The sequence below is a fragment of the Capsicum annuum genome, unplaced genomic scaffold (assembly GCF_002878395.1).
Source record: "Capsicum annuum cultivar UCD-10X-F1 unplaced genomic scaffold, UCD10Xv1.1 ctg4263, whole genome shotgun sequence".
Classification (NCBI taxonomy): Eukaryota; Viridiplantae; Streptophyta; class Magnoliopsida; order Solanales; family Solanaceae; genus Capsicum; species Capsicum annuum.
This window is the reverse complement of record NW_025850043.1, coordinates 829,160-844,633: the sequence shown is the minus strand read 5'-3', so window position 1 is coordinate 844,633 and position 15,474 is coordinate 829,160.

The window sequence follows — 15,474 nt, the reverse complement described above, 5'->3', positions numbered from 1 at the left end:
GGACATTACAACTACATCATTGAGCGGGGATTTAATAATCCAACTAAGTGCTTAAGTTATCATCCAACATGTGAATCAAGTAAGGCTTGTAGGTATGTCCCTGTCCTAGACGCTGATTCGAATTCCTTATTTCATAAAAGAATAAGAACCCTACTTTGCCCATCCCCACATTCTATCTCCCTATTCCCTCTCCCGAGATCACAAGCATGACAATATATGTATTCTAAGGGTGATCAATCCTCAAAATAAGTAAAACAAGAATAAATAAGCAACCAAATATGATAAGCGAATCCAACGATAGTAGTCATGTTCTTGGTTTTAACCCCGGAAAGGGAGTTTTTTAGCCACTCATACCCATAATCATCATCAAAATAATTGTATGAATTATCAAAACCATAAAGAAACTAGAATTAAAGAATATTAAAACCTAAATAATATAGCAGAAGCCTCCTCTATAGTCTCCAATACGTCCAAAGATTCCCTATACAATGTGTGTACGTGATGTATTTACAGTAGAGTACCAAAAATAAGCCGCATAGGATTAGGCCATGTGACATGGGTATTTAAGCATAGGAGTAAAGGGGGTGGTGTGTCCTTGGCAGCACTGAATTAGAGCCCGCATCGCACGCTATGCTACATAGGAATTAAGCTCGCGTCGCGTGCATATCGCATGCACCTATTGGAATTACACTTCACAAAATTCTCCAAGGCAAAGAAGCTTGCCATGGAGAATGTACCACATTCTAATCACCTGCAACTACTAGAAGTTTCACTCAAAATATTTGCTATGTGTTCAACGTCCAACATTTTGTCCCATGCCTTGTGATGTTACTTTGCCTTTTCTTGCAAGCTTTTGGTGTTGTTTTCCCTTCAATTTCTAGCTTGTTCAAAATCCATATATTCACCAAAATAAACTCCAGAAGAATCCTAAATCATCAAAAAACAAGCATTAGAGCTCGAAGCAACATAAAATTCACAACGATGAGCAAGAAACACGAGTTTGCTCGCTTAATCTCTAACGTTTTGCTTTGGCTCTTGACTTGACTCGATTATACTTTGCACATTACAAACAAGTTGTTCCACACAAAATTACACAGTAAAACCACTAGGAACTTCTTAAACACATTAGAATCCAACATGAGTGACTAGAACAACACCTAGCTCAAGCTAGTAAAACTAGTTTTCTCGTCTAGATTCTAAATGATCGAATTGAACCCAAACTTGTTTGAAAACACTTCAACACATTATAATTACATCCTTGAACACTTTCATGCTTTTTTATACCATTATTCACTTATCAATCAGGTGAATTATCCTCAAAATAAGACTAAACAAGCTAGAATAGTAACATTACAGTGCATAAATACACCCAACATCACCACCCCACACATAAAGCCTTGTTCGTGCTTGAACAATCGTGCTTGAACAACTCTTTAATATAGGCATCATAAGTTAAAGAGATCTACACTTTTTCTACATGCAAGACACTCAAGCTAGTACTACAATCACTACATAGAATGCAAGTTTCTATACTAGGCATGTTATGGACAAAATTGATAGTTCAAGAACACAACTTATAAACATCCTAGCCTCAAGAATTGACTCAAAAAGTGGCAAACTCATGCATATTGATAAAACATAGACATCCTATAAATCACTCACATTCATCAAATATATGCCCCTCACTTTAAGAGAGTTACCCAATAGCACTCACAAAAATGCAATTTATAATTAAATGGGTACAAGAATCAAATTTTGCTCACTCTCACGAAGAATTCACAAGTTGCACTAGATGAACCATAGTTGCCCTTAGTGTAGCACTCCACTAATATCAAAATGTTAAGCTTAGAATCAAATAGGTCTTTTTAGGCTGTAATGCAGGCTAAGGACAGGTAGGAACTATTTTGACTTAATAGTGACTATCTTCCCTAAGTGCTTTAATACATCACTTTTTACATTTAATTCAACTCTAATAACCAAATCACACCATTTTTGTCTACTTCATTCGTTTGTTTCACCACTATGCACAACTCGTTCAATTTGAATACATTTTTATTATTTTTATTACTCAACTTCCTACCACAACACATAACAATTCTTTGAACACCATTAGCTATTACTTAGGGACTTCAACTTTAATTTCATACTCCTCACTTCACTAATTTTACACTAAATCTCTTAGGAGATTTGGATCAAGTTAAGGTCTATCAAAGAAGGGATTAAGCTACACATGAGGCTACCAAAGAAAAATTTAAAGGCTCAATGGGCCTTACTAGGATTATGCACAAAGGTAGGTAAAAAAGAAGGTATAAAACAAGGCTATCAAAGAAATGCCAATATCATCTCCTAAACCCACACTCTTTATTTCACTTTGCACACAAACCTGGAAAGTTCAAGATATCACATGCAAAAAAGGAATATACAAATACCTCATACACATATGAAACATGCTCAATATTAAGTAGGATCATTATAGACTCTTAACCAAACAATAGCATGACTTCAAATTAAAGCCAACATGTGCTAGAGTCATAATCATCAGCCTAGGAGCCTTAAAAGTAGTAATTCACACAATCAACATGTTTGTACAACCAAAATACTTGCATCAAGCAATCAAATATAGCACCAACAAGAATATTTCACTTATTACTAACCTAAAATATTTTAGATTTACCCTATAAACTTGGAATTTCCTTACCCCCCACTTAAAATTCTACTTTGTCCTCTAAGTATACTTTAAAAGTAGAGATAGAAATACTCTCAGAGGACTTTAGGCCTAGCTATTAGCATCTTTATACATCAAGAGGGTCCGGGGACCCTACACTCAGTCTTCGACATGCTCCTTAGCTCAGGTTTTTCGGTATTCAGACTTCCTATCAACTTGTGACTCAAGAAAATAAAAACTACGTGAAGTAAAAAACTAAAAACTAAAAAATAAAACATACCTACTGTAACGCCCCGAGATCCCATCCTGAGATGTCACACAATGCTAATGGACCCAAAGGACCACAAGCTAACCCTTTTCTGATATCTGTACCTGTACACTGCATAATATCGAAAAAAATGCGGAAACTTGCCATAAGGTTTGACACATCTATACATACTCAAAATTGAAAACTGAATACTAATATATCCGTCTGAAATGCCTCTAACTGTCTAAACTGTAGAGTTGATGGGACATGTCCCCAACTAACTTTGTCAACAGAAAATAAATAAAGTCTAAAATAATAGTAGTAAACTGAGACTCATCCTCGAAAGAAGAGGACTCATTGCTACTGCTGCTGACTGGGACCAAACTACTGAGGATAAATTGGATCCTATGCCTCTGAACTATGGTGTCAAATAAAATACCATAGCGCAAATGCGTTAGTACAAAAATGTACTAAGTATGTAGACGGGGTAGGCTAATGCAAAGGTTCATGCATGCACAATATCTAAACTGATTAATCATGAAAATACCACATGAGAACACATACATGAATGCACAAAACATGAACACAATTATCGCAACTCTAGATACTGAAACTCAGATACCACTTTACTACAGACTGAACTCACTACTGACACTAAAATACTAAATCACTAACTTATCTAATACTGATAACTGAGGATCTGGATGTGCTTACATCAATGACTAAATTCTTGGACTTACTGCTTTCGACTGATAGGATTAGAGATCAACCTTTCTAACAGATGATTTTGGAAGCTTTATCAATGATAAGAAATATGATTATATCTAAATCTGATAACAAGAATACTCAATAGAAATCTGATACTGTGATCAAGCCTGCCTGGCAGCATATCTCTGAATATAATATCAAATAACTGTATGTGAGACCAAGTCTATCTGATAGGATGGCCCATAAATTAATGGAACTATTTGAGTTCCTCATAATGATAGATGACTGTATCTGACAGTCCTAATTTCTAAAGACTGATTCTAAAACTGAGACTGAATCTGAAACTAAAACAGTAGGAAGTAGTCACTTAACCGACATGCCCCGACCTACCACATGTGGGGTCCAACCTGTGCCCCAATTGGAAGGGTGTTATTACCACGCTACTGGTAAAGACAACTCTATGTGACCCTCATCTAGCAGGTCCTCAAACGAAAATGGTGGAGCCCTCATCTAGAAGATCAAGCCACCTCATCTAGCCTCATCTAGCAAGTGTGATGTCTCTCTTCCATCCTCAACTAATAGGTGTGATGTCTCAACCTACGCTGGCTACATAGTTCTGGAGCACAAGGATTGCTTCTAAGAATCACACCCTCTACTAGTAGATGAGATCCCATCCTTGAGCTTGCTAGGTGCTAGTTTCTACTCCCAACTGAAAGATTCAGAACTGAATTCTCAACTGAACACTGGCTGAACTAAATCTAACACTGATCATATTACTCAAAAGGTCTGACTGAGTTACGCTGAGATTACTTGGTTCCGTATCTGACGAAAAAGATATCGAATCATGGTATCTGACTGACGATACAGAGCTTGAATAGATTACTTGAATCTTTTCTGAGATTAGGATTGAATGACTTGAATACTACTACAAATGAGCTGATTACAGGTCTGAGAATAGATTACTAGCGGTACAGAGATTACAGAGATAACTGAGATTACTTAGCTTTATTAAGCTTCGCACTTGTCTGAGGATACAGAGTTCTATAGTTTACTGAGTTCTGAGAATCATGGCTCGATTGGAATTATTGAGAAACTGACACGGGCTCTAGACAACAGCTCTATTTTCGGGTATAAATACCCCCAGGACTCGACAACATAAAAGTAAGACATAATCATTCTTCATCACAAATCATTCATGCATCATCACAGCCATCCATTCATCACTACAATCATTTATTCATCATTACAAGCATTCATTTATCATTACAACATTCATGTATTCTCACAATCGCTAAAGAATCACTTCAAGTAGTTGGGCATCACAACATACTTTCCCTCTTAAGATCCTTAGGACATCACATTAAGAATTTAGGAAACATAGACCTCTATTCATTATCATATACAAGCCTAGACAAGACATGCTATTAGATTATACCACATTCAATGAGATCTTACATCAAGTACTTCATACCTATATCGGTCTTGTCATGTATTTGGATATCACTTGATTTGGGGGAAAATTCATACTAACACGTCACTATTTACTTGCTAACCACTTGACATGTATTAAAAGCTTAGCATAAATCAAAGGGCACAAAATCGGAGAATTTACAACCATCATATCTCAACTTGTTCCTTTGTTCCCTAGGGTTTTTCAACAACCACTAGACACGACCGATTTTACACCTACTTGGGGATTTCTGCTATCTTGGCACATTTCACTCACTAAGGTATTTTATCAAATACTAGGCAAGCATGGACTAGCTCACAATTTGGAGTTTCCTATTCAACATACTATAGCGGCCCTTATGCTTCACCTAAGATCTTTATCAAACCTATGAGGAATGTTCTTCACTTATTCAACTATTTCTACACCCAAAAGTCATGAACACATCACCTGGAAAAACAACTTCAAGAGGGTCTATCACAAACATCACATGAATCCCACATACTAGGGTCAAAGCTCATAAATTTTGTAGGCAAACATAAATCGAAACTCAAAAACACATTAAACGTCTATTTCAACTCATACAAATCATTAACAACTCATAAACATAAAAATCTTTTAGTTTTAAAAAGGGTTCTTGAGCGTCTTGGATGAAAGGGACCCAAGAATCAACATATACATACCTTAACCTTTGAAATTGGATGAACTTTAGTGCTTGAAACTTTATCCACACTTGAAATAAATAAATTCTTGAAGCCCACACTATGAGGAACTTGATTCTTGAAGAAACCTTGAAAATTTATGAATGATTTTTGGAAGATTAGGGTTCTTAATTGAAACCCTAGTTATACTCTCTTGAAAGAGTTGAAAAAGAAAATGATTGATCTAGGGTTTGAATTAGGGTTCCTCATATTTATAGAGGCTCAAAAAGGTGGGAAACGACCAAAATACCCTTGCAAAAACTCCCTTGAATTGCTGAAAAAATATACTTGACGCCATCCGTGATAGGCCGTCAGGTTCGTGATAGGCCATCACGAATGGTCATCACAAAAGGGGTTCAAATTCTTGATTTTCTGCCCAGGGCTGATGACATTGTCAGAAATGTCATCAGAATGTGACGACGTCGTCAAAAAGGGCATTAGAAACGTGATAGCCCGTCAGAAACATCGTCACCATTTTCTAGCTTGACATACTGGAGTAACATGGGAATAACTCTTTGCTCCAATATCGGATTTAGGTAAAATTAGTATAGTTGGAAAGATAATTCTAATATCTTTCATTTGATATATAGAAATCCACCCAGTTCTTCATATACAATGAGTTATGGTCGATTTAAGTTGACCCAAATTTTGATGGTCACTAAAACTTGAATGATAGGAAAGTTTTCAACTCGTTCATGAGTTAGAGGACCTCTATGATCTTAATTCCTACTCAAATAGATTCCCACACGATTCAAAGTATTTCATACTTGGGAAGATATTTCTGAAACATTTTGACTCGGACTTTTGCTTTACCAAATACGCTTTAAGGCTCAGACTGGAAGAGAATTTTGCGGGGTATTACACCTACTTAACTTGGGTTGTCTCCCAAGCAATGCTTTATTTAGTGTTGTGGCACAACCCAACTCAACCTAACCAAATTCCTTCATCCTTTTCCTTACACTTGAAGGCCATCTTATTATTCGTTTTTGACCTCTTGAGTGTGAACTCTAAAGGTCAATAGCTGTAATGTGCCAAAAATAGGTCCCGAGACATTACATGGTGCTCAAGACTATGGGTAGCCTTAAGCTAACCCTGCAAGCCTTTTACTAAATCTAAAGCTCATAATAAAGAAAATATAGATATATATATAATCAAAACTAAAATGCAGAATTCTGTATGAGCTAAGCTGAAATCATCTGAATATAATTTAAAAATACTAAACTCAAGAGTCTGAATAGTCAATACTGGAAACCTGAATTATAACTAGCAATCTGACAAGCCTTTACTACTAATAACTAGAGAGCCACTGGGAAAAGTCCCCAGCTGAGTCAAACTGACAGGAAAATGTTGAATCAACTACTATAAATAACTAGAAAATCTAAATGACTAGGTCCCCAAACCATGAGGACTCACCAACTGTCGGGATATAAATAGAGATGCTCGTAATCACTTTCGCTGCTGAAACTGAGCACCTAAACCTACATTATGAGATAATTAGCATATAAACATATATGTGGATAAGTACTTCTGGATTGTACTGAGTATATGGGGGTGAATACATAAGTAAAACAATATCTCAACATTAGTGTAAATTTGCAAAAGAATCCATGCTATGTTCATAATAGCTTGAATAACTGAAAATTAAGAATCATGATCATGAGTAATAAAGCATGTTATATAAATCTAGTGAGTTATAACACTTAGTTCTAAAAGTTGTACTTGTGTTCTATCTTGAAATCATACTGTCTAAGCTTAGAAAAGACACTTTAATATCTATAAACTAAAAAGATGAAATCTAGTAGCTAATGACTTGTATAAAACAATAGCTGAATTAAATCGTAAGCCTTTACACTTAGTTCTAAAAGCTTTCTTGTTATTCTTTACTCTTTTCTGTAAGTTGTAGGGAGGTTCTTCTAACTGACATAAATCATGTGAGCTAATATGGAGTCCAACCTCTAGTTCCCTTATGGGAAATCCTCATGCTGGGGAGATGTGTCATACTCTTGCCAAGGAGTATAACCTAATCTAACTGATCATATCTGTAACTGTTATCCATATAAAAATGGGAATAATCTAATAATCTATACCTACGTTGGCTCATAGTTCTGGGGTATGTGAACATACCCAATTCGGTGCCAAATATTACTCCCTTTAATTTGTATGCTCATTCTATAGGAAATCCACTTTAAAACTAGTGTAATGGTTTATAATGAAAACCAACTATATATCTGCTAATTTAAACTGTAACTAAAACTGTAAATTGGATTCCATGTCTAAGCTAAGATCAAAAGATTAAATCTTTGACAAAATTTGAAAATAACTGTTCATGGAATGCTTAAAGCATAGTCATTCTTGAAATATCAACATTCAAACTAGGGATTAATAACCTATGCATCAAATTCATGTCAAATCATAATAAAGTTCATTCTTAATAATAAAAGCATTGAAATTCAATTCTAAATCTGAAAATTTATATTATACGCATGAAAAAACGAAAATAGCCATGCAATTAATAATCTAAATCACGTGAAATCTCATAATCTTCAAATAACAATATTTGGGTATGAACCCTAAATTGAAATTCATGGGTAATCATACAAAATCAAGTAACTTGTAATTAAAAACTAATTTTGGGAACAAGGATGAAAGAATTATTCTTGTTCATAACCCCACATACCTTAATTGGTGAAATTGTTGAAGAAACTTGAACTTGAATCTCTATTTGTGCTTTTGAAGATGATTTCTTGAATATCTTGAATTTTGGGTTATCTTGGATGAAGAATGGTGGAATTTGGATTTCTTGGGGATTAAGATTTGAGTTCTAGAGTTTTCTTGGAAAGTAATTTTGATGAGAATATGCATATAATGGTTAGATTATGATTAATTATATGTTGTTCATGGATTGGGGCTTGGGAAAATGATGAAATTTCCCATTAAAAATATAATTTGGAACTAGAAGTCTCAATTTTGAGCCCCATCGCGATGCGTTACAATTGCAGTGGCTCATTGGAAAAGGGACGAATGCCATTATGGGCTCTGGCGCGACACAGTGTAATCTCATTGCATCACTGGAAAAAGGACGAGTGTTATTTTTCACTCCATCGTAATGCGATGTCTGTCCAATTGGGAATTTTGATGCGATACAGGCAAATCGCATTGATCTACTGTAAAGGGAGGAACTGGAACTTCTCCGCGATGCGGGCTAATCATGGTGCTCCACTGGAAATCGGACAATTGCAAATTTTTCTTTCACTACGACCCGGTGCTTATCGTGATGCCTTACTATTTTCACTAAAATTGCCATAACTTCTCAACCGAGTATCGAATTAAGGCAAAATTGGTATTATTGAAAAGCTGACTCAATTATCTACACATTGGTCGGTCTAGAGCTGGAAAATTCTATATGTATCTAGAGTTATATGCTTTTGAAATTAACCCTTGACACACTAGGAGATAAACCGACCTAAGAAAAGTATGGGGTATTACAATAGCTTTCTCAACTATAGCCTTTATAGGCTCATCAATCTGCATCATGTCAAGCTTAGGTGGTTATGGCTTAGGGTTCTCAATGAGGGTGTCCGAAGAGGTCTTTTGTGGAATAGACACCACCACCCCACACTAATCCCCTTCAGTCACAGTAATCATACACAAGTCCTTATAGTGAGATAGTGTGATAAGAGGTTTGTACACTTTAAAAACCGCCTATTCATATCAAACCTCATTGTGAGTGTGCCTTCTCTCACATCAATTAAAGTTCCTCATGTCGCTAAAAATGGACGTCCTAAGATGACTGGTACTCTTTTATCTGCCTGAAAATATAAAATAATAAAGTCAGCAGGAATAATAAATTTACCAACCTTTATGAAAACATCCTCTATTACTCCTTCAGGATGGGCTATGGTCCCATTTTCCAGTCGTAGTAGCACAAATATCGATCTAGGCTTTCCCAAGCCTAATGTGTTGAACAAAAATAGGGGCATCAAGTTGGTACTTTCCCCTGAATCAGTCAATTCCTGAACCACCTTGCATTGCCAATCAAAATAGGGAGAGTGAACTTCCTAGGGTCCTTAAGCTTTTTGGGCATTTTTTGGGTAACCACAAAACTACACTCATCAGTGAGTGTTACCCCCTCTACATCCTGTAGGTTAACTTTGTCAGCAACCATATCTCTCAAGTTCATGACATACTTGGGCATTCGCTTCAAAACATCTAAAAGCGGTAAGTTAATGTATAGCTCTCTGAATGTGTCAAAGAACTTTTTGAAGAACGCATCCTCCTTTGACTTTATATACTTCTGTGGGAAAGGTTGCTACACGATCTTCTTTATTTTTTCAGCAACATTTTCTTTAGAGTACTCCTACTTCCTCGACTTTTCAACAACATGGTCAATTACTTATTTAGGACTCGAATCAGCATCTACCTTTTTAATTTTCTTTGGAGGTTCTCCATGAAGCTCTTTACCACTCCTTAAAGTGATTTCCAAAACTTGATTTGGATTTTCAGTATCTCCTGGCAAACCACATTAAGGCCTTGTATTTAGTGTCTCTATTGTCACTGCCCCAACAACAACTCTAAGCTTCTTGTGGCTGTTTTTTGGTTCTTTACATCTGCTGCTAATTGTGTTTCATTAGTCTGAATCGGTTTAATCATCTCTTCCAAGTTTCTAGTTGACTGATTTCCTTGTGCCTGTTAGTGATGAATTTGTTGTAGTTGGGCGTTCCATGGCTGATTCAGTGACTGAGTCTGCCCCTTCATGTTGTAGGCATTCCCATAATTCTGTCTTTGAGCTTTTCCCTCATACATCACACACTCAGGATTGGCAGTACACATAGCTGCTGAATAGCCACTGTTACCATAAACTTTACACCAACCTATGGCTTATTAGATTACATTAACTATGGATGTAGTTTGTGTGGCCCCAATTTCATGTTGTGAGCTACGTAGTCAACTTATTTTGTAATGTAGCAATTTGAGAAAATATTGCAGTAAATAGATCCACTTCCAAAACACCTATAACCTTTTTTGTAGCATTTCTTAAGTCTGAATGCCACTAAGGATTACCTTATGCAATTTGGTACAACATAGTATACAACTCATTATACGTCACCTCAAGAGCTTGACCACCTACAGCTAAATCTACCAAAATCTTTGTGTTATGGTCATGTGCCTCAATAAAAGTATGAGCTAATACCTCATTAGACTGTTGATGGTGTGGAAAGTCCCATAATAGAGCCTTGAAACTCTCCCAAGCATGATATAAATTTTCATTTGGATTTTGCTTGAAGCACACAATCTTACTGTGAAATCTCGCAGTCTTTTCAGATACAAAAAATCAAAAGAGGAATCTCCACGCTAAGTGGTCCCATGATGTGATGGAATTAGCCAACTCAGCATACCACTTCTTTGCTTCCCCAATTAGTGAAAAAGGGAATAGTGTCAGCCTTACATAGTCAACATTCACACTCGTAAGGATAAATGTGTCACTGATTTCCAAAAAATTTTGTAGGTGGACCTATGGATCTTCATGTGAAAGTTCTATGAACTGTCCACTGCTGATCAGAAGCTACGCCATATTCTGTTTGAGCTCAAAATTAACTCCAATTGCTGGTTTTTGAAAAGAGGAGGTCAAACTTATTGGAAGTGGGATTGCCACTTCTCAAAATGTCCTGCGGGCTACTTGTTCATCAGCCATAAGAGCAGTATTATCTTATCTTCTTCGATTTGTGGAATACGGGGGTGAAGGATTGCTTCTCTCCTTTGTTGATAGAAGAGTTGCTCAGATTCGGGTCTTCTTAAACCAATTCTCGAGCCCTTGCTAGCTTACAACTTTGAAAACCTGTTTTCTGCAAATACAAAACAAGACCAAATATAAAACACCAAAGTAATCCAAAAATCAAATCTAAAAATAAAATGGTTGCCAAATTACAAGTTCCCAAATCGACGTCAAAAACTTGACAGCGCCCAAGCACACACACAAATGTACGTGGTCTACCAAGTAATATAGTGGCCTTCAAGAAAGTCGAATATCAATCTCACAAAGACTTCTTCTAATGTCTGTTCAATTCTAGTTTACAAATTAGATTAATTAATGCAAGAGTAGCCAAAAGATAGTTTTAGAAATTTGTAAACTAAAATAAAGTAAACAATGCATAAAATAAAGAATTTGAGACAATCAATGGATTAAAGCCCAGGGTTAAAGCACTTCAAACAATCATATTACGTTATTGAACGTCATTCGTTAAATCGCTTATCTTGGTTAGTGAATCGAAGGATTAATCGCATAATCATGGTATCTTCGAACTCTAATAGTTTGCCTAAATTGGACATTACAACTACATCGTTGAGCAGTGATGTAATAATTCAATTAAGTGCTTAAAGTTATCATCCTACATGTGAATCAAGTAAGGCTTCTAGGTATGTCCCTGTCCTAGACGCTAATTCGAATTCCTTATTTAATAAAAGAATAAGAGCCCTACTTTGCTCATCCCCACGTTCTATCTCCCTATTCCCTCTCCCAAGCTCATAAACATGACAATATATGTATTCTAAGGGTTATCAATTCCCAAAATAAGTAAAACAAGAATAAACAAGCAACCAAAGATGATAAGCGAATCCAACGATAATAGTCATGTTCTTGGTTTTAACCCCGGAAAGGGAGTTTTTTAGCCTCTAATACCCATAATTATCATCAAAATAATTGTATGAATGATCAAAACCATAAAGAAACTAAAATTAAAGAATACTAAAACCTAAATAATGTAGCAGCAGACTCCTCTATAGTCTCCAATACGTCAAAAGATTCCCTATACAATGTGTGTACGTGATGTATTTATAGTATAGTACCAATAATAAGCCGTGTAGGCTTAGGCCATATGACATGACTATTTGAGCATGGGAGTAGAGGGGGTGGTTTACCCTTGGCAGCACCAAATTGGAGCTCACATCGCACGCTATGCAGCATAGGAATGAAGCCCGCGTTGCGTACATATCGCATGTACCTACTGGAATTACACTTTACAAAATTCTCCAAGGCAAAGAAGCCTGCCATGGAGAATGCACCACGTGCTAATCGCCTGCAGCTACTAGAAGTTGCACTTAAAATATTTGCTAAGTGTTCAACGTCCAACTTTTTGTCCCATACTTTGTGACATTACTTTGCCTTTTCTCGCAAGCTTTTGGTGTTGTTTTCCCTTTAATTTCTAGCTTGTTAAATATCCATTTATTCAACAAAATCAATTCCACAAGCATCCTAAATCATCAAAAAACAAGCGTTAGATCTTGAAACAACTAACATTCACAAAGATGAGCAAGAAACACGAGCTAAGTTTAGGTTTGCTCGCTTAATCTCAACCATTTTGCTTTGGCTCTTGACTTGACTCGATTATACTTTGCACATTACAAAAAATTTGTTCCACACATAATTACTCAGTAAAACCACTAGGAACTTATTAAACACTTTAGAATCCAACATGAGCGACTAGAACAACACCTTGCTCAAGCTAGTAAAACTAGTTTTCTCGTCTAGACTCTAAATGATCGAATTGAACCCAAACTTTTTTGAAAACACTTCAACACATTATAATTACATACTTGAACACTTACATGCTTATTATACCATTATTCACCTATAAAGCACGTGAATTATACTTAAAATAAGACTAAACAAGCTAGAATAGTAACACTAGAGTTCATAAATACACCCAACATCACCACCCACACATAAAGCCTTGTTCACCCTCGAATAACTCTTTAATATAAGCATCATAAGTTGAAGAGACTCTACACTTTTTCTACATGCAAGACACTCAAGCTAGTACTACAATGACAACACAGAATGCAAGTTTCTATACTAAGCATGTTATGTACAAAATTGAAAGTTCAAGAACACTACTTACAAACATCCTAGCCTCAAGAATTTACTCAAAAGGTAGCAAACTTATGCATATTGATAAAACAAAGACATCCTATAAATCACCCACATTCATCAATCATATGCCCCTCACATCAAGAGAGTTACCCAATAGCACTCACAAAAATGAAATTTACAATTAAATGGGTACAAGAATCAAATTTTACTCACTCTCACGAAGAATTCACAAGTTGCACTAGATGAACCATAGGCTTTCCCTTAGTGTAGCACTCCACTAATATTAAACTATTAAGCTTAGAATCAAATAGGTCTTTTCAGGCTGTAATGCAGGCTATGGACAGGTAGGAACTATTTTGACTTAATAGTGACTATCTTCCCTAAGTGCTTTAATACATCACTTTTTACATTCAATTCAACTCTAATAGCCAAATCACACCATTTTTTTCTACCTCATTCCTTTGTATTCACCACTATGCACAACTCATTCAATTTGAACAAATTTTTATTATTTTCATTACTCAACTCCCTACCACAACACATAATAATTCTTTGAACACCATTAGCTATTACTTAAGGGCTTCTATTTCAACTTTCCCTTCTTCAATTTCAAACTTTTTCACTAGTTTTACACTAAAGATCTTAGGAGATTTGGATCAAATTAAGGTCTATCAAAGAAGTGATTAAGCTACACATGAGGCTGGTAAAGAAAAATCTAAAGGCTCAACAGGCTTACCAGGATTATGCACAAATGTAGGTAAAAAAAAAAAGGTATAAAACAAGGCTATCAAAGAAATACCAATATCATCTCCTAAATCTGCACTCTTTATTTCGCTTTGCACACACACCTGGAAAGTTCTAGACATCACATGCAACAAGGAATATACAAATACCTCACACACACATGAAACATGCTTAACTTTAAGTAGGATCATCATAGACTCTAAACAAAACAATAGCATGACATCAAATTAAAGCCAACAAGTACAAGAGTCATAATCATAAGCCTAGGAGTCTTAAAAGTAGTAATTCACACAATCAACATACTTGTACAACCAAAATACTTGAATCAAGCAATCAAATATAGCACCAACAAGAATGTTTCACTTATTCCTAACCTAAAAAATTTTAGATTTACCCTAAAACTTGGAATTTCCCCACCCCCCACTTAAAATTCTACTTTGTCCATAAAGTATACTTTAAAAGTAGAGATATAAATACTCTCAGAGGACTTCAAGCTTAGCTATTAGCATCCGTATACATCAAGAGAGTCTGGGGACCACACACTCAGTCTTCGCCATGCTCCTTAGCTCAGGTTTTTTGATACCTAGACATCCTATCAACCTGTGACTCAACAAAATGAAAACTACATGAAGTAAAAAACTAAAAAATAAAAAATAAAACATACCTACTTAACTTGGGTTGCCTCCCAAGCAACCCTTGATGTAGTGTCATGGCACGACCCAACTCAACTTAACCAAATTCCTTTAGTTTTTTCTCACACTTGGAGACCATCTTCTTATCCATTTCTGACCTCTAGAGTGTGAACTCTCAAGGTCAATAGATGTAACGCGCCAAAAATGGGTCTCGAGACATCACACAATGCTTAAGAATTTGAGTAGCCTTAAGCTAACTCTATAAGCCTTCTACTAAATCTGAAGCTCATAATAAAGAAAATATAGATATATATAATCAAAGCTAAAATGCGAAATTCTGTATAAGCTATGCTAAAATCATCTGAACATAATCTGAAAATATTAAAATCAAGAGTCTGAATAGTCAATACTGGAAAACTGAATCATAACTAGCAGTCTAACAACCCTCTACTACTAATAACTA